This window comes from Synchiropus splendidus, chromosome 10, assembly GCF_027744825.2.
Source record: "Synchiropus splendidus isolate RoL2022-P1 chromosome 10, RoL_Sspl_1.0, whole genome shotgun sequence".
NCBI lineage: Eukaryota > Metazoa > Chordata > Actinopteri > Syngnathiformes > Callionymidae > Synchiropus > Synchiropus splendidus.
The window spans coordinates 13308060-13333130 of NC_071343.1; the positions used below are offsets into that span (position 1 = coordinate 13308060).

General features: G+C 42.0%; 1 protein-coding gene across 1 annotated transcript in view; it reads right to left on the bottom strand.

The window, feature by feature from the left end:
- nck2a (NCK adaptor protein 2a) overlaps positions 1–16960 on the bottom strand; it is a 32963-nt gene extending 16003 nt beyond the window's left edge. The window contains exon 1 of the mRNA XM_053877116.1: positions 16718–16960. The gene's annotated coding sequence lies outside the window, so the exon portion shown is untranslated. The remainder of the gene's footprint in view (positions 1–16717) is intronic.
- Between the last annotated feature and the right edge of the window lie 8111 nt (positions 16961–25071).

Here is a 25071-nt window from a genome sequence, read left to right on the forward strand (position 1 = left end):
TCATTAGGCATAGAAGAGGAATCCACTTCACATCGGGTCCAGTCTCATCTTCTTCACGTGTCAGAGTGGAAGCTTTTCACCAGAACAAAGCTCAATCAGCTGCCTACAGAAGAGTCATCGTCTCTGAAAGCTTCAAAGAAAAGGTTCTTGAACCAGATCTTTAAGCAGAAACCCGACAACACTCCCTGCACAAACGCTTTCCTCTTCAAATGGAAGATCTACATAACCGATGTATTCCATGAAAACCACCAAAATATATTTCCCTTCTCCATTAATCCGGCCATCATGTTGGCTGCATGACCCTCCTCTCAGCTCTACAAAATTCCTTCTTTGCCATCAGGTTTATCCTCCACATTCTTTTTCCTCTAATCCTTCTTTAGTACCTGACGGGGCACTTCCTACCCTCTCGTTCCTCCATTATACTCATTTGCTAAGCTAGTAAAAACCAAAAGGTTTCGTCGGTATCTCTCTGCAAAGCTGTTCCAGTTTTTATATATATATATATATATATATATATATATATATATATATATATCTCCATAGTTGTCACAGATATGCAGCTGTCAAGTCAATGGTCAGTGACACACTGCTGCCACCATATGTGGTTAATGTATTAAAAGTGAGCATCTCGCAGCTCTCACGGGTCAAAGGTGTAAAACAAAAAAACTTTTGGCTGCGCTCTAAGGGCGGCTCACGGCATGGTTAAGAATCACTGATGTAGAGTATTTTTTTTAACAATTGGAAGGGAAAGCAGCGTTGGACAACATTTATTAATATATGTTCAGTGTGTTTACGGACGTAATACTGCACAGCCTTTTATTTGAAAGTCAAGCAAAACCTATAACAAATAATAAAACTAAAAAGTATAACAAGTACAGTATAACAACACAAAATATACACAATGAGCTGTATGGGCTCTTTTTTTATGATACATGATGATCATATTTAGATTTCCACTCATGTCAAATCCGTTTCTCTGGACATACGTCTTCCAAGTCATATTAGCCGTTGTCGTATGATGTAGTCGTGCCAATTTATTCTGTGCCGTGAGAGCGGGCTGACTGCATCAGCCATCAACAACCACCCAGAGGATGTTCATGCAAGCATGCCAAATGCAACTGTAATTTATGTATGGCCCAAAAAAGCTGACAAGGGTCACATACGAACTGTTCGACAGAACAAAACTCTCAAAAAAAGAGTTTTTATTTATTGTTTTTAGTATTGATGTTTCAGCCAAAATCAGAATCAGTAGGTCAAGGTTTTCAAAAGTCGGTAATCAGTCAGGAAATTGCAATCCCTGCACTCCTAGCAACAGCATTATGAATTTGGCTTGCAGCGTGTGGGCTTGTGTGCCCCCAAATCTGCACCTCCGAGGTTTCAGCTGTGCCGATTCGGGAGGAAGAAGCTCTGGGCCTAGAATCTCAGAGACAAACACCAAGTAACTTTCATGCAAACAGTGAGTCATATTGCTCTGGCTTCAAGCCCAGCGGCCTCAAAACTGGACCACAAAACAATGGGGGAAGTTGACTTGGTATGATTAATCATATCAAACGGAAAATAACAAGCTGCAGACCCCACAGGAGCCATGCTTGAGGTGGTGGTGGTGAGGACAGAACCTGCTAAATGAAACCAGGACGTTAAAGTCTGAGAATGAATGTACAGTATCATTTGTCCAAGATAGGAAACGTGTTCGAAGCAAACAAGAATTAGGCATTTTTCATGAAGGCCCTAACTTGCTCGGAGCTGAAACCGTTTCCTCTTTGGAGGATTGAAAGAGGAAAGAGGAGCTGCAAACTGCCGAGCTCCTGTTGCACAGAAGTGCTGTCAGTGAAGGGGGGTGTTGCTCAAAAGCTCTTTCAGCAACACACAAAGACTAGAGGGACGTTAAAGAGGATTATAAAAAAGAGGGGATGTTTAAAGGGAAAAAAGGTCTGGCGAAGCATTCTGTGTTTGGAACACAGGTCGAGCACGATCACTATTCAGCCAATGGGAAAATATTTCAACGCCACCCCCCAAAAGGGGAGAAAAAAAATCCCACAAGGGTTAGATGAGCTGAAAAACGACTGGCTCAGTCGCCACTGGCAAAGCAGGTGTAGATGAGTCGGGGAGGGAAAGTGAAACTATCAGTGTGAGTTACTGTCGAGCCACAATACGAGGGCATTGAGGGAAAAGCACGAGAATCAGGTGTTTTCTGCAGGTCACCTGAATGACAGGAAAAATAATACAGCGAATAGAGGTGGGCAATTACATTTCCTAAAGGGCCACATTTAGAAACTGTAACTGTTGTGAGGGGCCATCATGCGAAAAGAAAGACAGTGATGACTACAAAACATGAGGGAACAAATATCCAAAACATATACGCAAGTAACTAGGGCAAAATGAACCCAAGATTAAATGTAAGTAAGGATATTAAGAAGTGTAAACATGCAATGAAACCTATTGAAATATTACATTTCATACGCCTTTAATTTGAACATAAATCAACATAACTATGGACCAGGCGTTCAAGATAAGGCAATTCATTTCAAAATATATTTCTGAATATTCCTTCAATGTTCCTTCCTTCGACATTTTGAGGAACAAGAAAAACTCAAAACTGGCCAATGAAAAGAAGGAAATTTTAGTCTTAAAACAGGAACATGTTATATTTACTGTGGTGGTGGAGACTAAAAGAGAAAGCAGAAAAATGACATCAGTTATCGTTGTAGTCTGATGTCAATAAGGCCACGAAAATACAGGCATCGGGCCGCATATGACCCCCGGGACGCACTTTGCCTAGGTCTGGGCTAGAGTTTTGCGAAACACAGAGCTGGATGAAGCAAACAGTGTGCAATGCATGGCAAGACTACGATGAAGGACAAATGCAACACAATAAATGCGCCGGTACACATTGCAAGGCATCTCCCAGAGATCACAGACACACCCCAGAATTTAACAGGCACTGCAAAGTTTTACGAAGCAGATCACATTAGCTGATGATCACAAATCAGATTAGTAATCATAAAAAAAGTCGAAACAAGGTCCCAAAAATCTGTTTCTCTGTTATCGTAACTTTGCTGGAATTCAACCTTGTGCACCCCAAAATCTTGTCCACAATATGAATGAATGTTTATATATGAGACATTATAGCTACTAAACTCACATGTTCATTCCGTTTGTAGATACATTTGATATTGAATAATTGAGTAATTATAATAAAAAATAAAAAATTGACATAATTTCAAATATAATCATGGAAATTTGAGGAATGTCTTTTTCATGTTTCAAAAGATGTGGTTGCATTATACAGACAAAAATACAGATATTTGTCTTGGTTATTGTTTATGGGGAAAACAAACAAAATTAAATTCTTGACAGTTTTAATAAATTACTTTTCAACATTGTCGAGCACCAAAGTCATGCAAAGCTTAGAGTGTCTGAAAACCTTTTCCACCACTGTAGAGTATCCAACTAGCACGTGTTTGTTTTCCTAAATCAAATAAGTCAATGCTAATATTTTTGGAACGAACATTCGCAACACGAACACACATGAAAACTAGAATAAATATCTTTGTGTTGGATTTGCTCAAGGCAACCATAGTCATGTTGCACATCCATATGACAACATGTCATCTAAATTAATCTCCTAAATGTCAACTTATGGACTTAAATATAATATCAGAGACATAAAAAAAACAAGTCTTAATGAAGTGAGTTACACTAAATAAGTCGTCATGAACAACAGAGACTTTGCACAGCAACAATGTTGGCACAAAACCTGGAACCAATTTGACTTCCTTCCCCTAAAACTAAAAATATTTAATTATAATTAGTGACCCTATTATTAAAATGAAAGTAATAATGGTATCATTCACAGGGTGTGTGTGGGTAGCTTGAGGCAGCTCTGGGTTTGGAGCCAACCTGGATCCTTTCTGGGCCATGAACAGATGTTAGATGATGTGTCTGTCTGGAGGGCCCTGTCTCCAGCCACCACTCCTGCCTTCATGGGCACACAAATGTTTTGAGACTGAAACACAGGCAATGAATGCATCAAACAATACGAGCACAATAGCTCAAATCAGGTGCTTGTAGAGTCACATCACCCTCCAACATCGCAGCGATTTAAGAGCAATTTGGCGTCACGTGTCATGCGGAGATCCCATCTCTTCTTAAGCCTGTCTCACATCAATAGCACAGACATTGTTGAGTCAGTCTCCATGACAACATTCACTGTGTGGTCCCAGCACCATTGACAGGGGGATTCTCCAGGGAATCCAAACCTTCATCTGCTTTTGATTTCCAATACAGCTTTACAATGGGATGACTCCAAACACTCCTCAGTCATCTGGTGGGGTTCGGAAAAGGATTAATCCATCATCACCGTCGTCACTCAGACAAAAGGAGGAGAAGCTAATTATCCTGACGTCTGTGTTTGCTCAGAAGAGCAGCTCATGATACACAGTCTGCCACGTCTTTAAGGCACTATTGGAACCATCCAGTGCTTCTGCAATGAATGAGAGCAGATCTGACAAATATTAGGACCAGGACTAGGGAGATGCGTATCATGCCCTTGACCATGTCCTTCACAGTAGCAGCTACAGAGCTACTGACAAATGAAAGCAGAAGTCAGCTAATATAGTAACAAACCTTAACATGAGAGGAACTATGAAAGTCTGGGTGCTTCATGATTGATGACTAGATTGCACGTAACTCAAAGAATTTTTTCCTGTTTTTCAACAGGATTTAGATTAGATTTGGCCAGTATTTGTGGGGAAATTGATCTTAGAATTATGGTAAACTACCTGACTCAGTCTTGTAACTTAAGTTATAGCACCATGAAATATTAGTGTATATCAGCATAATACACATAGGCATATGACCTTTATATGCATAATAACCTGCCATTATCAAGTGCTAGTCTCAGTCACACTTTCTCAGTAACAACACAATACAAGTAGACTATATTAGCAGCCATGAGAAATATTTGAAACAGTGAAAACACATTACAGACTGGGTAGTTGTGAAATAGTCTGTGTCAGCATAATGCAGGGTCTTTGTTTGCATCTATAGGTGTGACTTAGCAGAGCTGTGGTGCGAAAAACACTGTGTGCATGTGTTACTTTGCGTGGGTTACAGCTAACAGTAACTATCACTCACTTCAAATATAGACCTTGTTCCAAAACCTGGGCTGTTCATCTCAGGAAGGCGTTACAAAAGCACGAGGGAATAAAAAGCATGAACGGGATTATTTATTCATAATAACATATAAAATTTAGTGACTTGCTTAACAGAACACAAGTACATGGATAGAAGAAATCAATTCTAAAAAATCAAAATCAAAACTGAGTGCTGGTAATATTTTCTATAAAACTCTAAAGACTTAAAGAACGGCGTCCCATTCTCATCACTATTAATGATCAGCATCTGCCCTTGAGTAGCGATTCCAAAGTGTTATTAACCCGAAACAGCATTGCCAAGCTGGGATGTTGAAGAGGTGATAAAAACATAATTTCACTACCGCGCTCTAAAAACTCCTATAGTCTTCTTTTCACCACAACCTTTTAACATAATCTTTTGTTCCAAAGGGGGAGAAAGAGCTTCTATTTTTAATTTCTTGAGCGCTACATGCAGTCTGCTATCTGTGTCTCCTGGCAAAACAACCAAAGGCAACAGCACAGTGGAGCAAACATCATGTGCGCAGCTTTGATCTACAGTACTGCTTGTTTTCAGTCGACTGGAGAAAGAGCTGAGAACACAAAGGTGCTGGTGTGAGTCTGTGTAAAGGGAGGATAAATCAAATGTGTAAAACAGAAAATGTCATTGCAAGGTAAAAGTGCGTTGTTGTTCTGCCATATAACGTAGTAAGTTCTATTTAAGGTTACTTTGTTCACTGTGAGCGGTCAAACACACAATATTCAAGCTGGCAGACGGAAGAGGAGAGTAAAAATATTTAAATGGCTCAACGGACCATGACTGACTACACAGCAACTTTAACTAGATCAACAAATCATGCTATGTTCGAGGAGTGGCTCATTTTTATTGTCTGCCAGTCCTGGCTGACACTCGTATAACCGTTGCCAAAGCAACAACTTTATGAGCACTTGGTCTTCCGGTATTACTACCGAGTTGTTTCATGATGCCAACACATACTAGATGGAAAAACAAATGTTTTAGTGGCTTCATGGGTCAAAGCAAAACTACCGATAGCTCCAAAAATAGAAGTGGTTTCACACCAATATATAAAGTTCTGAGGCTAGAGTGATCCTTTTTAACCACACATTGTGTTTGGTATCATTTGAAATTGACAGCAGCTAGCGTGAAACGGAGGAGTCTTGAAGACGCTCAGGTTGCCATTGGGAAGTACAAAATCAGAAACAAGTGTATCAAACAGGAGGCTCTTGAGAGAAGTTTAGTGACCAACTCAGACATACTCGGAAAAGAAAATAAACAAATAAGAGAACAACGGTTTCTGCTAAATGTGAACGATCGTGACTCAAGGTTACGGCTTAAATGGGTGAAGCCACACCTTCAGAAGAAGGTGGAACGTCGATAACAACACTGCATGGAGGTGCAACTTCTACGATCACCAATATTAGAAAATAAACACTTGTCACACTCCAAACATCTGTGTTGCTTTTGGTCAACAAAGACAAATGATGACAGTTTTATCACAACACAATCAGAGCAGCTGAAGATTTTAAGCAGTTTTTTGGGGGGAAGTTGGGGCCATACATTATTCAATTATTAAATATCAGATTTGTGCATGACTCAATTAATAAATGAGCGGAATGAACTACAAAATCAGTAGGGTGAAAAACTTCAGTCAGAAGGGTTCAGCCACCAAACAACAAATGTACATCCCCATAAAGGACTGCACATTAGCATGTGGATCTCTGAATTAATAAAAAACAACTTCTAATGAGGAGACGAGGGAGGTTTATTCAAAAAGCTGCATCTATTTAAACGCGCAGCTCTCAGGGCATCGCTTATGTGCTGTCGTTTGTGTAGACTGTGCAGATCAGAATATAAACCACAGACTTAATATAATATCTGTAGGATGTAAATAAAGTGAAATAAGCCTCTCCAACCACTTTAACTCACTTTCTCCCACAAAAACTGGTCTTCACTCAGTAGTTTTTCTTTGTACCTCCTGATCCACGAGTCCACAATCCTCCCTCGGCTACAGATCTGAATTATTCTCTTTGATCACCTTCTACCTCCAGGCTTTGAGTGAGAACACACCGGTGCATGGTGAAGACATGCACACATGTTGAATGCTTAAATATCTGGGCAGAGAAAGAAGAGTGGGACTGCAGTACTTCGGTAGGTGAGTGCATCATTCAGGAAAACTCATTAGTGCACCGATGAGGCCTCACACATTATGCTCAAAATAGCATCCAATAGGCAACATGGTTCCAGGGGGAGTCAACTATAAAATTGCAAATTCAGCACCAAAATAGCATTTGTAGTGTGGGAGGTTAAAAAAAAAAAAGAGCAGTATAAATAAGCAGCTTCCCAAGCGGAAGGAGGGGTCCAAAGGCCAAAGGCAAGCCAGGTTTTAGCGCTTCAGCAGCATAGGGATCCCCAACACTGAGATTTCCCCCCAATTTATTTGATAAAATGCAGAGGAGTGACTTGCAATGTCAATGCTTCATTGTCACCAGTCAATCAAGGAGGACCTTTAAGGATAAATAATGTTCCCTACCGTTCTCCGACTACACTACTTCGGACCAAAGACAACCACTGTGCTGAGAAAATATCTTGCTGGGAAAGACCAGGCACACACACTTCAGTAGTGGTGACCACAATGTTGACAAGCTAACTTTGACACTAAGAGGTACAACTAGACCGCTTAGAGCGGGTTCTGCCAAACCCATTCGGAGTGAGACTCTTCTGAACTTCCAAAAACAGTCACTATGCAGCCACCATCAAGAGCATAGTTAGCATGTTATTAAAACCCCATAAATGTTGGGGGCACCACAGAAAAAAGAAAAAGTACAATGACTTTCAACCGTAAGCGGCAATGGATATCCTGCTTGTGTTTATTCCTCACGTTTGCTTGTCTTTCTTGCATAACCCTGTGTTTACGTCAGAAATATGTGGGGAATGCTGGATGGAAAAAGCAAGTCATATTGAAAACAATGGAATGTCTCTGGTGCATCATTGCATCACGAGGGGTGAGGACTTTTTGCAATATTGAAACGTCTGTCATCGAACCAAGTGGTGTCCATGAGCAATACTGTAACCGAGAACTAACTACAGGAACAAATCAATGAAGTGTTTCAATTGAAACTCCAGGAACTGTGGTTGAAAGATTAGTCTCTGAGGCCAAAACATCCACATCAAACTTAGTCCACAAGATGTGCTGACAATTAAGATCATAAACACAAATCTTTAAGAAGCAGCTGTAAATAATAAGATGTAAATCTGTCCTTGGAAAGAGACAGAAGAGCCATTTCTACAGATCTGGAGTAGACTCACATCTCCTCAAACAAGGAGACCAACTCAGTGGAGGAGGCCACTGTATAGGCCCCAGATTAGATCAAATCATATAACATCTTTTTTTTGCATCTCTGTCACAGCTAGTTTGTTGTAGCAAAGTGAAAGTTAGCACTAGCTTTTAATGATGTTGAGAGGTCAACTCTAATTTTCAATGTAATACATGCCGCTGAAAGTGGAGCAGTGCGATCTTAAATTTTAACACATTTCATTAATATCTAAATATTAACAACTTGCACTCCAAGGAGAAACGTTCATCCATGGTTGAGCAGCAACGTTCAGCAGTGATTTGCCTGCAGCTAAAGGGGCACCAACGAAGCCAGGTCACATTAGACCAACCAAGTCCAGCTACAGCAGCAGATATTTAAAATGATGCCCTGGGGCTACTTTGGATGTCGAGTATGCAGTATGTATAAGAGAAACTCTGCAAAAAGAAAAAAAATGTTAAGGCAAATTCTCACGGGAGCCCGGTGGCACTTCGGAGGCTCATAAATAAGGCACAACTTCCTTCAGCAGAAGTCATGGGTATCAGGTCGAGAGCGTGAGAGAGGGGAACACGAATAGATTCAGAAGGTCTAATAGATTGTCCCATTGAGAAAACGAATCCACTGTAAACTACATGACACACAATGTCCTTTTAAAATGCAGGTTTAAAATTAGAATAGTTGACAATTTCACGGGGCAATTTCCAATACCTCATTTTCATACCACATATAAATATTACCAAGATTGTTACAGGCAAAAACCTTTGAGAAACACCACTTGAGTCAAATTCTTTTGTCTCAGATCGGGGGCCAGGACCAAACTTGTCGGTTCACTGAAGTTCTATTCTGAGGAAGCAAAGAGGACGAGGATAGGCAGCTTGGCTAGTCTGACAAAAGACTCCAAAGACCAACCGCAATGTGTACAAATCCCCATGGCAAACATGAATTTCACCTTCCACCTTGGTAGCACAGGGAATGGACTGCCTTTATAAGTGCACCGCTCGGAACATACCCATTCAACCGCTCACTTTTCTTCTCCAGATTGTCAGCGTGGATATCATGCTCCCACGGGATTTTCAAAATAGCCACAAGAGTAGGTCGTTGGTTTGTCATTCCATAACTAGGATGGAATAAATCTCGACCGTCTTATCCGATACCTTGGACTTAACGTTGCTCTGGGGCCAAGTCATGTCGTGCCTATGTGACTGGCCCCTAAAACATTGTGCAGTGTGTCTCTTTATTGCTGTCCCAGACATGCACACAATGTTGAGGAGCAATTTCAGCCATGACAGTCCCTCAACACTGAGGGCTTTCAACATTTCTGGTCACATCTCATCGATCCCTGGGGCTTTCCTAATGTTAAGCCCCTGGCTATTGATCTCGAAGCTCCATCTGTCTCCAGCTCTGCTTTCATATGAAAGGTTTTGGTACTTAGGTGATCCCTCACTCTCCAAAGATTTTATTATCTCCCATTTAAGTTGAACCCATTTACAGCTATGGTAGACCCCCCTCATTCTCTGTAAGAGCGACGCTGCAATTTAGAAGCACAATGAAGAGCACAAGAGTTCCTTCTCAATGGCATCAATAAACTCACCCCACACCTGTTGTTGTTTCTTTGGCAATGCTTGGGTAGAGTTGAGCAAGAAATGAAGGCTGACCAATTCCACATACCTACGTGCCGCCTCACACCTAACATTGGTTTGTTTCCTTTTGAGGAAGACGTGCAGATGCAGAAAGAACACTTCTGAAGACTTCTAACACACATGAACACTTCTAATCTGGACCACTTGTGAAAATTCAACCTTGCTCTTCAAGGCAATGACACAGAACTAGGTCGGACCAGACAGTCAATTTGGAAACCCCTTCTAAATAGGAAACCAGTTTCTTTATCGTCAGTCAGCGGTGGATGAACCAACAGGAAACTATTCACAAAAGCCGTGGTTAGCACATTAACCCTCAGAACACAGTAAAGGTGGTATGGGAGGAAATAGACAGAAACACTTAGACTTTAGATTGGGGAACACATACCAATTGCTAAACAAACTACCTGGTTATTTACTGTTGCCGGCCAATCCAGGGTAGTCACTGGGGCATCGCAATCCTGATTAGTCTCCTCCTGCGCTGATTTTTTTTTGAGTAATAGTCCCTGGACTACCCTGCTGGACTGACCTTATGTACATATACCTTAACTTTTAGCAAGTTATTTAAGCTGTAAGACGAGTTAGTCTTTGTGATATACATTTTCTTCAAGTTCCACAGTTCATCTGGCACATATATTGTTTATACATCGGCTTATATTGAAGTCAAAACCACGTCTGCACTGTCTCTGTGAACGGAGGTGGATTATCAACAATCATCATTGTTCTGATGTAAGAAACTTTGTAGAAGAGGTCACACCACACATAAAATCTATCTTGGTAAGGACTTTGCCTAAATCTACCATATTTATTTAAATGTCTCAAATAGCACAGGTTTTAAATACAAGTCGCATGTGTGGCTGCCAGGAACAAGCCTCCTCTCCACACTGGACATTGTCAGCAAATACAGGAGCTCCAAAGAAAACAAAGAGATTTTCAGAAACCAAACTAAGCACAGATGGACTTGCCTATAGAAAACACACACTTTCAAGTACTTGTGAAAATGAAAAACAGATCAGTGGTATTAAATCCAAAGCCTGGGCTTATTGTGAAAATCCACGCTCACTCCTCAGGGAAAACTCTTGACAAATGTGAATCGGATGGTTCTACTAGAGGGTCTGTGCTTTCCGACGAGTCGGCAGGAACGGGGAAGCATTGTTAATGAAGCTTAACCTCCGAGGGACACATCAAGCGTGGGCTGCGAAGCTCCGGAACGTGGTTCAGACTGTCAAAACACAGATAAGCAAAGCCCCTGAGCTGTGTTGGAGATGATGCTGTCTGTGACCTGCCTGATTGTCCAATAAACAGCCAAAGGGGGGTGAAATCAAATTAATTAAGTCAAATAGAGCATGAAGGGACGTTCGGAGCGAACCAAAGGAAAAAACATAAAATGAATCTTGAACAACTTTTCTGCTGCATGAAAGGAGTCACAAGTTCAGTGGACTAAATTTCTGAACGGTTTTGACTGAAGAGACTGGAACTTGAGTCTCGAGAAGCCTGAGGGATGGAATAAACACAGGGCAGAATCAGAGTCCAGGAGTCTGAACTGAAGCTATTGTTACAAATCATTATGGCAGCAACACCGAGCCATACATGCACTGCAATATTAATGTATTACAAATGGATTTGAATAGCATTAATCTAAAGTGCCGGACTTAGAGTTGCCGGCTATTGGCCTAATGCAATAATACAGTTCACACTAAAACGGGGAAAAGGTAAAGGTTTGATATCTGAACTTGCAGCCCAATATTCACCAAACATGGCCACATACATGGTCTGGACAACATTTATTCACTGCAAAGGACATGGAGACAGCTGGGTTTAACTGGGCAATTTCAAAGTTAATGGTTCACTTTACTCCACAGCAAGGTCCAACAAAGTGCTTCGGGATGTTGCTCTCCCAACTGAGAGTTCTCCCTGCACTGAAAAAAATGCTTTTGTCTATTTGTAGTCAATGCAACTTTGAATTCAGTTGTGAAGGAAGACTGTCATACGATGACTCGGTTCTATGGAAGTGGTCAAAAACCCCTGGGGAAAACTTTTGACCCCAAAACTGACAGGACAGAGTCTGAAACGCTACCAACGCAGGAAGTTTCGCCAACGTGCACCTCACCATCGCGTCACACAGGCTCCCTCACTCTGGCATGACGACTGAGTTTCCTGCAGAGTTGAACTGATCAAACCCATGAATCCCTGTTTACGTCAGAAAAGTCTAATCCCTAGGTAGAGCTGGACCAATAAAGGAAAAATGCTAATCATGATTAGTTTTGATTCATATCATAATGCCAATTATTGAAATGATTATTCCACAAGTCAAGATTTTGACGATACTGAACTTTCAAACTTTGTTGTCATTGAACAGCAATAAAACAACCAAAACAATGTCTAAAATATAAATGGTAGAAATCTCCTTTTCTCTCTTTTTTTGTCATTGTGAGCTACTGAGCCGTCAGCCCCTCTGCTCAGGCTGCAGGTGAGGGAAGAGCAGGAGAATGACTCTGTCAGAAATATGGAACTATTTTGGATCACCGAGGTGATCCGTGACCGTGCCTCGCTGTCATTGCCACAACCTGAGGTAAATGTGACAAGTGTTTCTGCTCACGCAAGTCACCGTCACAGAGCGTGATATGATGACGCAAATATACTCAAAGGCACAGATGATCACTCAGTCCAAACAGCGCTGATACCGTATTTTCTGGACTATAAGCCACTTTTTTCAATCTGTCATGTAAAGTTTGCATCCTGCAGCACATGCATGTTAAAAGGTGTCAATGCCACAAATTAAATACGATATTTAAAACACCAGCACTTGACGGAGCACAGCAAGTTTTCCCTGCTCATGATGGTCACCGGTCTGAGAATGACATTCTGAACGCTAAGCATATTGCCCAAGAAATAATCATTAATTTAACCGAGCCAGATGACCAGCCTTTCTCAGGTGTCGTCTTAAGACAGAATAGAATCTGTTTTGTGCGTGTCAGATGCAGCGTTTTTTGGCTCCTGAATCTGAAACTTTTGCAAACGTCCAGAGTGGGAACTTTCATAAAAGATATTGTAGACAGCTGCTTCCGCTGAGTGCTCTCTCTGTCTCTCAGAGCATCCCTAGTTTTTACAGTGTAAAGAGCGTCATGCAGAAAACAATATCGAGCCTCATCACATCACAGATGACATCACAGGCATTTTACATTTAAAGCGCTCAAATTGCACCGTTTTCGTCCACGCGTCCCCAGCTCTGCCAAACAGAGACAATCTACTGGAGGGTGAAAACAGCGCTTTTTGAACACTTTAAATGTAAATAAGATGTGAGGAGTTCATGACTGAAGTTCAGAACATTGTCGAGATTGTTTCATGAGTCCGTCTCGATGCTGAACCCCATTTTCAAAACTGGAACTAGAGGATCGCTAGAAGTTATCCTCATGCATTTTCTGTGGTGCAAATAGCACCAGTGCACCCGCAGCTTATGGACCGGCGCGGATTATGTGCGAAAAAGATCTATTTTCCTTCTAAAATTCCGGTGCGCTCTATAGTCCGGCAAATAAGGTATATGCGGTAACAACAAAAAAACAACACGCTGCAGTGGTTTCGGTCACTCAGTATGTCGGATCAATTAGACTCATATCTCAGATATAACCTGAATAATCTACACTTGATCTGTTGTATGAAGATGAGTACTTTGCTCTTGGAAATTACTACTGCAGCCCTAACAGATACATAAAACCATCATCATTGGTCTGAACGATTTTAGGAAAAAAAAAAAAACAATTTTCTGGAGGATATTGTGATTCTAGAATATTTACAACAAAAACCACAGAACTGAAGCTACAATGAAAAAGTGCAAACAATACCTAGAAACCACAACCGCAAAATAACTAGGACACTAAGCATTATTTTCTCTCTCTCTTTTTCAAATGATATTTTGGGAATTCCATTATGACTCTTTACGCTAAATTCAGGGCCAAATACATGACATGATTACTTTAAACAAAGTAACTTGAACAAGTTATTCAGGTGGTTCTGATAATGTAAGCCGTGAATACACTAGTGATGGGCTCGTGCGGCTTCATGAAACAGTGTTGTCCTTTTAAGTTTCAACAGAGTTCCGTATTGCCTGTTCAATGGCACAGGGAGTGCTTCGTTTATCCACCACATTCAAAGATGCGAATGCGCATGATTGTTTTGATGCACTTACTCCACTGAGAGTTTAGAAATAACCGCTTCACGTGTTGCAGTCGGGAGAGAATGAGATCAGCCGCGGAGACAGGAGTTCAGCTAAATAATAGTTTCGTAACAATTATGTTTTTATAATCATAGGAAGCCATAATTTGCGGTTACAAGTTTTGGCTCCGATTAGGGGCGCAGCCACCCCAGTGTGTCACAGAGTTTTCAGTTAATGAGGACAAAAACAGCCGAGTCAGATCCAATACTGCATTGTGAAGGGATCAAAGTTCCTCTCCAAAATTTGGAGGCAGGTAATAACCACTCCTTATCACTGAAAATATGGCGCACATCAAATCAAGTCTTTAAGAGATATTGCTCACACAGTCCTAGTCCATTGTTCCAAGAGCTGCATAGTTCATAATTGATATCTTATCCATGATTACATTACCGATTCCAGTATTACATAACTTGTTAACCAGCAACCAAAATGATTGAAACACACGATAAGGAGACATACTTTTGGCTCTGAACAGGTCAAGAAATGCACAACAAATAGCAATGTCTAACTGTTTTCTCCCTCTTGAGTCTAAAAAGACAGAGTGGGAACAACAAGAAACAAGGGCAATTTCTTCAAAGGTCACAAAAGCCATAAAAACGTTGGATACAATTTGTGCTCCACTGGCCAACAAAGCCCAAACGGCAAGAGCATCTACTTCTGCTAGAAGACCCAACGACCTTTCACAGCGCTGGACAGCAAAGCTGCATCTAAATCTTAATCACTGACAAAACAACGCTTCAAACAAGACATCCCCGCATCTTCCACAAGTGGAGCATAAACACCACTGCTGACTGAGCTCACCAGTTTTTATTACAGCAAGTTCCCTCTCTACACCTCCATTCATCAATGGACTCCTTCTGCCAGAGCCGGATTAGGCCGGCAGCCCAGCAGTGAACAGGGACGCTGGATCCGAGACACCGTTGTTGGCTGTGAATTCAGGACTTAGGTCTGGTCCAGACAGAGGACAGGGGTGACAAGATCATAGGACAATGAAGTTTGTTTTCATCAGTACAAAGCAATGGTTGTAGCTATCCTTTATATCTTAAATATACATATATAAAACCTGTTTTAGTTCTTAGCAACTAGCATGTCTCAGGTTTTGCGACCCACTTCCTATCTGAACCATCGAGTTGAACACAGGAGTCACTCTTCACTCTTCTTCCACATACCTGACATTCTGAGCAAACATTGTTTTGGAATCTGTTCTTACAGTGGTGTCTTTGCAAAAGGGCGTGACGGCAGAAGAGGTGCGCCAAGGAAAGTGAGCTTAAACCAGCCTTATGCAGGGATCAGAAAATCTAGGTAGCTAGAACCTACAGGAAAGTCTACTTCCTTTCAATTCCAAACCAGAAAAGGGAAAGTGGTTTCTCGTCTCACCTCAGGCACTGCTAGATTTGTCTGTATTCCCTCATAAACAGTACAAGACTTGTTCAGAGTACAACCAAGAGGGTATTTATTAATGATGATGATGATGAAGTGCCGTTATAAGGTCTGTAGAAACACTGTTTTGGTGACTCACTCGGGATTGTAGATGCGCCAGCTATTGCAGCCTTTTAAATATTTGCTTGAATGGAGGGGGAGAACTCAATAAAAGGAGCATCCCATTTTTAACTTGGGCGTAATTTTGTACGTATGAAATACAGCCATCATCTAATCATATTTCTGGCATCAACATTTACAAGTCTAGTACACACAGTCTGACGTCGCCGTTTCAGAGAACCAGCAAAATCTAGGAAGTTATATTCAGATGGAAGCGAGAGTTTATGTTTTCACATTTTAATGTCGAATCTGCTTGTCCCAAATCTTGGGAGGCCACTGTACACATCATATGGGGAAGCAAATATTTATTACCCGTAGATGTATGAGTCTGTATGAGATGTATGGCCACATGTTGTAGTACCGCCATCAGCCACCAGGGACAATGGCCATCTGCAGCTCGCACCAATTGTGGCATGTCATGAGTCCCAGAAGCTTTTAACACACATCACGTTAGACAACACGACAACACTTGGGAAGAAACTATATGATTCAGCGACTCAAACTGGCAAAGAAACCATCGAAAGTAGGCGCGTAATACAGAACTGCTGGTACCCTGTTAACATACAGGCCTTTAAAGAGTTTCTGTTACGACGTCCATCTCGAAATGAGATCAATAAAGCTATGAATCATATGCTACATTGTCATTTCAGATTGGCTGCAGCATGTTTCCAGTCGCCGGTCAAAGGCAAGACGTGCTAGTGTCACACTGCTGTTAGAGACAAAGACCCTGCGTCAAGTCCAGCACAACGTTGACTCGCAACTTTCTCCACAGCTATTGTTCACAAGTTTTCCAGGCGAATCAAAAGATATTCAAACACCGTTGAAGTAACACTCGCCGTGTTCAATAGCGGGCGTGATCTTACCTTCGTGTTGGCTCCAGTGAGAATGGACAAACCGCGACACACTTGACGCCAACCAGCAGAAACGCGGCCACCAAACAAGGAGTAACTTTCCCCGCGTCAAACAGTCACATTGGCTATTGAAAGCGGCTTAATCGAGAGTTCGTATAAACTGTGACAAACTCACGAGGAGTGAAGAAATACTACTCGAGTTGTGCTCGCTTGTTTTTCTGTCGCAGGCTGACTGCCTCCACCTCGACCGCTCGGCGAGTGGTAGCGAGGCTAAACGGCTAACTTCCGCCTTCAAAATAAAACATCGTTCATATGGCGTTAACGGAATTAGCACGGGGAAACCCAAACTATAACTTTATGTTATCAGTTGTTCAAGAGAAAAGTCTTGGCTGCAGATGAGAGTAGCTTGACAGGATAAATCGTGAAATGGCACCTTGTGCACCTCCCAAGACAGGACACTTCAACCGTTTACCACACACGAAACATGACCCTAATATAATCTAATGTACATTTACGGCATGTAAACAAGTTAATATCTTCCGACTCTTTCATTCCGTGCACTTCATTCATCCCCCGTTATTAAACGTGACCCTTATTTTGAAGTACTTCCAGTGCGTGTGCAGCAGAGTAGCGCACTTGATCGCCGGTGTCTGTTCTGACGTCACTTACGTCGGACTGGCTGAGACATGCTGAATAAAGCAACAATGTCGCTCCCGTCTGGTGGAATATTCGAATCGCCTTAGAACTAAAGACGTTAACTGAAGTGCACCTGATCAAGTATTAAAAAAATGCATTCTAAATAATGAATAAAATGTGACTGCACGTTTTTTTTACTGCATTTGTTGCACATTGTCTTTCTAAGATCTTTTGTATCACTTTTTTGTGCACTTATAATATTATTTATTGTGATATTTTGTGTACAGAGCATGTTACAAACACAATTTCCCTTGGCATTAATAAAGTTTTTCAGATTCTGATAAATATTCAAAGCGTTAATAGTTTTAAAACAATTTTTATTTTATCTGATTAAGTGTAAAATGCAGTAGCTATGGAGCATACATCAAACTAAAGTAAATAACGAAGCTTCATAAAAGGAGTATTTTGATTGTAACTTTTGGATGTTAATGTATGTGAAACACAAAGTACCTTTAGCTGAATTTACCGCTTATACCCCAGCATTTTTACTGACGTCCAGTAAGCCTGTGACATTGACAAGGTCAAGGTCGTCCGCCCTCCGTGGAGACTCGTGACACCGCCGCCCCCCACCGAGGTTCCTCTGCAGCTGCAGCTGCTCCAAACAACACCATTGTCTGCGTCCCTCGTTTCCTCCTAGAAAAGCTTGCTTTTCTCAACTAGATAAATTCAGAATGAACATTTTGATCTTAGTAAATAACTCGACATTTGTTGTCATTTCATTTTGAAAATCATGACATCAACTTCTTACTTCGAAATAACCATAATCATAATAATAACCATGATCATAATCAAAATTATTATTACTATAAACATAATGTTAAAAAAGCAGATCAGATTCATGACAAGGCTGATATGAAACGACTTCTGTAACTAAAAGCTGCCCACCTCCTGACATATTAGGGGTCCTATCTCATCTCAGTATCTCATCTCGAACATGCCTCAGCACTGAGGAAGGAGCAGAACAATCCATGAGCTGAAGCAATGACAAACAAGAGACAGTTGCTGACCATAAGTCACGGAATGGAGTCAGAGTACACAATCTAAAGCTCTGACTGTGTGTGTGGTTCGTGATCTTCTCAGCAACTTCATCACGTGTCGCACACCAAGTGACCTTTTTAGCCAAAAAAAAAACTCTGCCACGTTTCATGCTGTCACAAGTCGAACTCATTGCAAAGCAATTAAAGAGATAAGTGAGAGCACATGCCCAATAGTAGCCTCACTGTGCCTCAGTCATTACAGGAAACCAGAGGAGCTTTTCCACAACAGTGTGAGCCACTGAGCAGAGGAAGCAGGAATGCAAAATATCAAGAGGAGTGGGATGAAGTATGACCATCCGCATCTGATGATGGAAATTCCACCGTTTTTTCACCTTCTTTGGGATTGACTCCAAAATATCAGGGATCAGTTGAAAAAAATTATATTACGGAATCATTCTCTTTCTGGTGCAACTTGAAATTTATTCAATTTTGTGATAACCACATTTCCTCCTGGCTCCTGAGTTTGACCAACCTGATTGGTTAAATTAACCAAATTTTAAGAGAGTTTTAAGCATTAATTTTTTAAGTACAGTGGTGCCTCGGTTTTCGAACGTCTCGGACTTTGAACAAATCGGAGTTCTAACAAAAATTTCGAGATTTTTTTAATTCTGATTTCGAACAAAAATCCAGAACTGGAACGCCCCTGAAAAAAAGCCAGAAAAAACATAGCGTGCGCGGACCGATCAGCTGACTCACGACGCGCTTTGTTATTGTGTATAACGCAGCCTCTGTATGCAGACGTGTCCCGTTAGCTACATTTACTGACTGTTTTTTATTCATATTGAGGTGTAAAACCTTTCCTGTCTCCGCACTGGACCGTGGTAGAGTGTCACAGGGGAGGTGCTCGCTCTCCACACCTCCGAGGCTGGAGCGCTCACTCCAGGGTTTGATGTCCTGTTGTGGGCTGGAGCTGGGACAGGGATGAGGCGAGTCTGGGACAGAGCGTGACTTGGTTTATGACTTTGTCACAGCCAAACTGCACAGAAGCGCACATTCAGAGCTGGACACGCACCGGGCACCTCTTCACTTCTGGAGAGACGTCACTCACTCGGCAACCCCTCCCACATGCAGCGGCCACACACATAGAGGAACAGCGCACCTGCAGCAGACACTCTACATTCACTCCTACAAAAGACTATTTTAAGGCTTGGAACGCATTATTTCTTTTTCCATTCATTGTAATGGGAAAAATCGATTCAGATGTCAAACAAATCGCTTCTCGAACAGCCGTCTGGAACGGATTGTGGTCGAGATCCGAGGTACCACTGTACTTGAATATACTGGCTTCAGTCTTAATTTCTCGTAAATTCCCTTTAGATGGCGATCATTTCTAAAATTTTCAATCAGATTCCGGTTGCCTCTTGAGTTCAGAGTAAAAAGTGAACACAGTAAAGCGGGTGTTCAGGAGAGGTTAGTGTAAGTGTGTATGAAGTGAAGTAGACACCATAACATATGACTAAAATAAAGTGATCGTCATCACTCTTAATTGTTTCCATCAGCACAGTAACCTTCCAGAAGATTCATCTAAGGGAATCTGCTGTGGAAGCTAACTGCTGGGAAACTATTCCGTCATAAGCTGATGAAGATTTTATTAATTCCTCGTGTCAACACGTTGCTTTCCAGCGATATAACTCGGATGTCTTCCATTTCGAGGCGCCGCCCCTGAAATGCTCACCTGCTCCAACTGAAGCGCCTCACTGAGTGACGGTTGCCCTGCTGCGGCGCGCAGATTTGGTTTCAACTCTGGTGTATATCTTGGCGGAAAAGGAGCTCGTCTTCGATAATGTGTGGCTCCGCTGAAGGCGTCGTTGCCAGGTCGGCTATAAATGAGCGGTGAATCATGGTGGTTACAGAAGACCTGTGGAAAACATTTTACTCAGCATGAGTGTAGTCATTCTGGTGTCTTGTTATGAGAGAAGTGAGCTGGCGTGTCAGTGAGGTGCTAAATCTGAGGCTACATTTCCCGTCACTTTCAGCTGTGGATTTCTATGTTTCGAGGCAGAGGATGCTACACGTGACCCAGGTCGGATCCCTGGTATCCAGAGTCTGAACCACAGCATATCAGGAAACACAATAACCTGGATATGATGGCAAAGAGCCTTTAGAAGCCCTCCAGATCAAACCACCTCTTAAAGCCCCAGATGTGAGGATGTCCGTTTTAATCTGTCAGAGACAAGTTTGTTGACAGATAAATCCTGAAAGAAACTTGACAACTGAATGACAGGACCTGCACTCGTACAATCCGCCTGAAGTGACCGAACTGCTGAGGACTTCTGCAGATTGGAGTGAGATCATGAATAAATGGAAAAGTACTTAGAGAGCACAGACCTCTGCCAAGCAGCTTCAGTCCCAACACTATCTCCCAAGCACAAAAATATCCTTAAAAACAAAATTCTGGATTCCTGAATGTCAATGTATCTCAAATACAGAAAATGGTCCCACATATCCCAATGTTTAAGAAGACTTTTAAAAGAATTCCTAGATCCAGATGGTGATCAGAATCATTCCCCAAAGTGAAGCATTTATTTGTTGTTACATTTCCTGAAAAAATTCCTACATATCCATTCATAACTTATTTTCAACACAAACAGACAAATGAACAACATCAAACACATAACCTCCTTGAGCGTTTGAGGTTCTATAGGTCCCTGTTTCAATCACGAGTTTCAGCAATAAGGGCCTCTCTTTCAGGCTGGGAGCCATAATGGTTCATAAAACCACAGATGGATTTGGGCTCTGACTGGTCAACATGCAGCAGCTCGAGTGTTTAATGCCACAGAGACATGCTCAAGCCACTCCCATATTGTAGTGTGGCAGTTTGTCGAGCCTCTACGTTGACATTCACATGTAAATCACTCACTTCTGACACATAACTGGATGTGAACACATCTGTAGACAGAAGATCTAAAGGTTGTTGGTTCAAACCTGCCTTTGGACAACGTCAGCTATCAGTCTGAAGAAGGAAATTTAAGTCAGAAGCTGAACAAAGTTGTCATTTCTTAAACCAACCATTTTGTTTTTGTTTCATTTATCATGCCACCAAAATTGACTATTCTTATCAATATCTGCATGACAGATACTATCTTGGGATTCAGAATACTCTGCTCTCTGAAACTCTGCATGACATGCTCCGTTTGCATCTTTGATCTTTGCAGAATCAACTTAAAAATGACACACAAGAGCTTCAACAACAATCCTCGTGTCCATGACAAACTATTCCTCAGCATTCCTCAGACCTAATAAGATTCTTCTAACTCACTTATATATTCGGGCCCCGGTACAGACTCTTCTTCTGCTGTCTGTCTTCTTAAAACTTCCTCATTGTCCAGAAAATCATGTTTCACACTGGATACCAGGCAAACACGATTGACACGCAACAATATCATGCTGCAGTGTTATGACATTTCACACCAGAGCAATTGCATTTAATGAGGCATGAGACCGCAGATGGAGGAGGTTTTGTTTTCTGCTCATAAAAATCCAAGTTACTAACAACGGATTTTGAAACATGTAGACAAGAAATTTGGCCTAAATCACTGTGAAAACCTTTTACCTGCTGGACACTAACTGGGGAACTTTCTCAGACTGCGATTGGACTGAGAGGTTCCTTCATCTTCCTGAACTGAGAAGCCATTCAAGACCAGAAAACCACATTAATCCAACTGATCGACAAAATGAGTGTTCAATTAGGTCCGAAACATCATCTGATATTAGGTAAGTGACAGTCAGGTGGGAAAGGGATCATGAGGAAACGTTGAGAGTCAGCACTTTCTGTAAAGGAATACAATTTTGGCAAAAATACAGCACAATAAATCTCACAGGTTTGATGCGACAGGCTTAATATTTTGGCAGCAACGCTTTTTAGCCTGTAAAAATCCATATATTAGCCACGTCATTGTGTAAGCCGCAAGGTTCAGACCGGGAGAAAAAAGTGGCGACTTATAGTCTGGAAATTACGGTCATGGCTGGTCACAAGTCATGGCCGGCAGTCGGGGCCAGCCTACATGGAGCAATGCACGAGAACGTAACACTATTGTAGGCAACTTGACCTTGAACAGTGTAGGTGGCAGGACAGTGACATCTGCCTGGTCCATTGGTTGTGGGCACAGATGGTGTCGACTTCAGATCGTGTGCTGTTATGCTACATAGCCTTGCCACCATTCGTCCAATATGAACACGCAGAATCAAGGAATTTCACTCTATATTATCAGGGCGACGTGTTGTCTTGTAAGAACTGACAGATTTTAACATTATCACATGAGTCTTATACTGGATCACACACCTGCATCAATGAGTCTTAGTGCCCAGATCACTTATGGGGTCATAATGTTAAGCCAGATCGGTGTGGACATGAGAGGATGCACTTTCAATTTCTATTGTAAATGGGTTTGACCAAAAAAATATTGTCACGTCCGTATCGACAAAGAGTTGCACGCACCGTTTTCATCGGCTCAAGTTTAGTCTCCTCGCTTGCTCACAGACGTTCTGGATCAGTGTCCCGAGCTCGCTGGTCCATGCTGCCAGAGAGTCACCACGACAGCTGCATCTGCCGCGCAACAGACAGAATTAGCAAGGTAAACGCCGCCAAGAACACAAGAGCCCAGTTGTTGTTCAGAAGGGCCTGGAGGCTTCTCAGCGTCAGACTCACAACAGAGGAAACCAAACTGGATCAGAGAGAGAGGTTTCTCTCGTGCATCTTTCAGCGTCATTCTAGTCATCGCAGTAAAGTGTGGTCCGCTGTCACAAGTCTCCACGGCGTGACTGACGCGTGGAGCAATAAATCAGGACCATTTTGCCACAGTCCCGTTGGCTGACAGTGAGCTGGGAAGTCACAAAAAGAGTCTAGGGTTTTCAACTGTGAGCACGAATAGAGTTTGCAGGCAAAAAGAGACAATGACAAAACGCGTCTAAATAAAGTGGCACCAAGGTTGAAACATTCCATCGATCCCTGTGAGGATTTAGTCGTCTGGAAACACAACACCGAGCTAAAGTGGCGGGATTTGCTGTGTCAGATTTAGATCCCTCCAAGCACAGATGAGAGGAGGAAGAACAGAACAAAAGTTTATTGACCATCGAAGCTATCCATCTGAAATATAAAAATTCCACTCACACATATATTCACTTGAAATTCCATCATATATGTAAATACTTTAATTTCCTTGAAACAGATTTTGGTTTGCTTCCGTTAGGCTGACCCATTTACCCGGCCTCTGTTGGTCCCCGTCTCGAGGCGTCTACCTCAGCTGCATAGGCCGAGGGATAAACACGCAGCTGTCTGAGAACAGAGAGGCTCTCGGGAAGCTAATGCTGGGTGCTTACGTGCCTTGCAAATACAGCAGCGCGTAAAGGTCAGACCCCGTCATCACTCTGAGACCGTTTATCATTAATGTGGCCGAAATCAATTGGACTGAAATTCCTCAGAGTCATCTAAGATCCAATGTTCGGTCCAGCGAGGACTCTCCAAGATGGATGCCAGATGCCGCAGAACGTGGTCTGGCACAGAGGAGCGCCAGGGGATGGATGTCCCTCAGTGGGAGCATTAATAATCCTAAATTAAGAGTTAATCGTTTTGCTAGTAGGAGGAAACATTGTCTAAAGAGCTGTCCAGGGTGTCCCCAGAATCTCCCCATGTAGCTGGCACAGGGTGCCAACGGTGACCCCGCTAAGGGAGTGAGTGAAACATGAGACGGAAGAAAAAAGTTCAAGTAAAAAAGGACAACTGTGGTGAGAGTGGAGTCATGATTCACAGGCAAATGATTTAGATGGCTAAATATAATTCGAACAACGGCAACAAATCTGGACGCCCTTGACTCACCACCCCAAAACCACTCCCACAGACCAGCCCGGAATTAAACCCATCGCCACACCCTTGAGAGTTTTGAAAGGTGGGGGGCTGGCCAAATGCTTATTTTATGGTCAACAATAAGAAATTAAAATAAAATAAAATTAAATTAAATAAAAATTGGAGCAGCACCATTCCAAGCACCTATATATCAATGTAAATTTGAGCTTTTTCCATACAAAACATCAAAGGTTTGTCCAGTGAATGTTGCACAGACATCAGATGACTCAGTTCCGAAGATGAAAAATATTTTACATGATTTACGTTGCAATGTAGGCCACAGATCACGAGTGATGATGCAGCTTGTATCATGGAAGCACGGGACCCTCTGCACAGCAATATTTATGAAAATGGAGGTCACAGGGCTTCACTTTCGGACATCAACTTTCCATATTCTTTAAAAAAAAAAGTTTATCTCAGTCTTGTGCCTTCAATGAAAATTCTTAACGGGTATATCATAGAAGCCTGACGTGAATTTTAGGACAGGAAACATGAAGACACATCTCAGGAGGCTCAAATCGAGACCATTTTAAACTGATACATGTTATGAAGCGCTTCATATATGTCATATATCATCGGGACTGTGTGTGAATCTCCTCCTCCGTGAGTCCTTCCGACCTCCTGTAGAGTTTGCTATTGCTGTACACAGCAATGGATATTCATTCAGATGTTGACCTATTCAACCTCAGTTTCAGGAGGTTGTAGGTTCACCACCATCAGGACTCATCTGTATGATGGACCTGAAACCAGTGTAGGGGGAGCAGTCCTGTACCCGAACCTGACTTGACCAT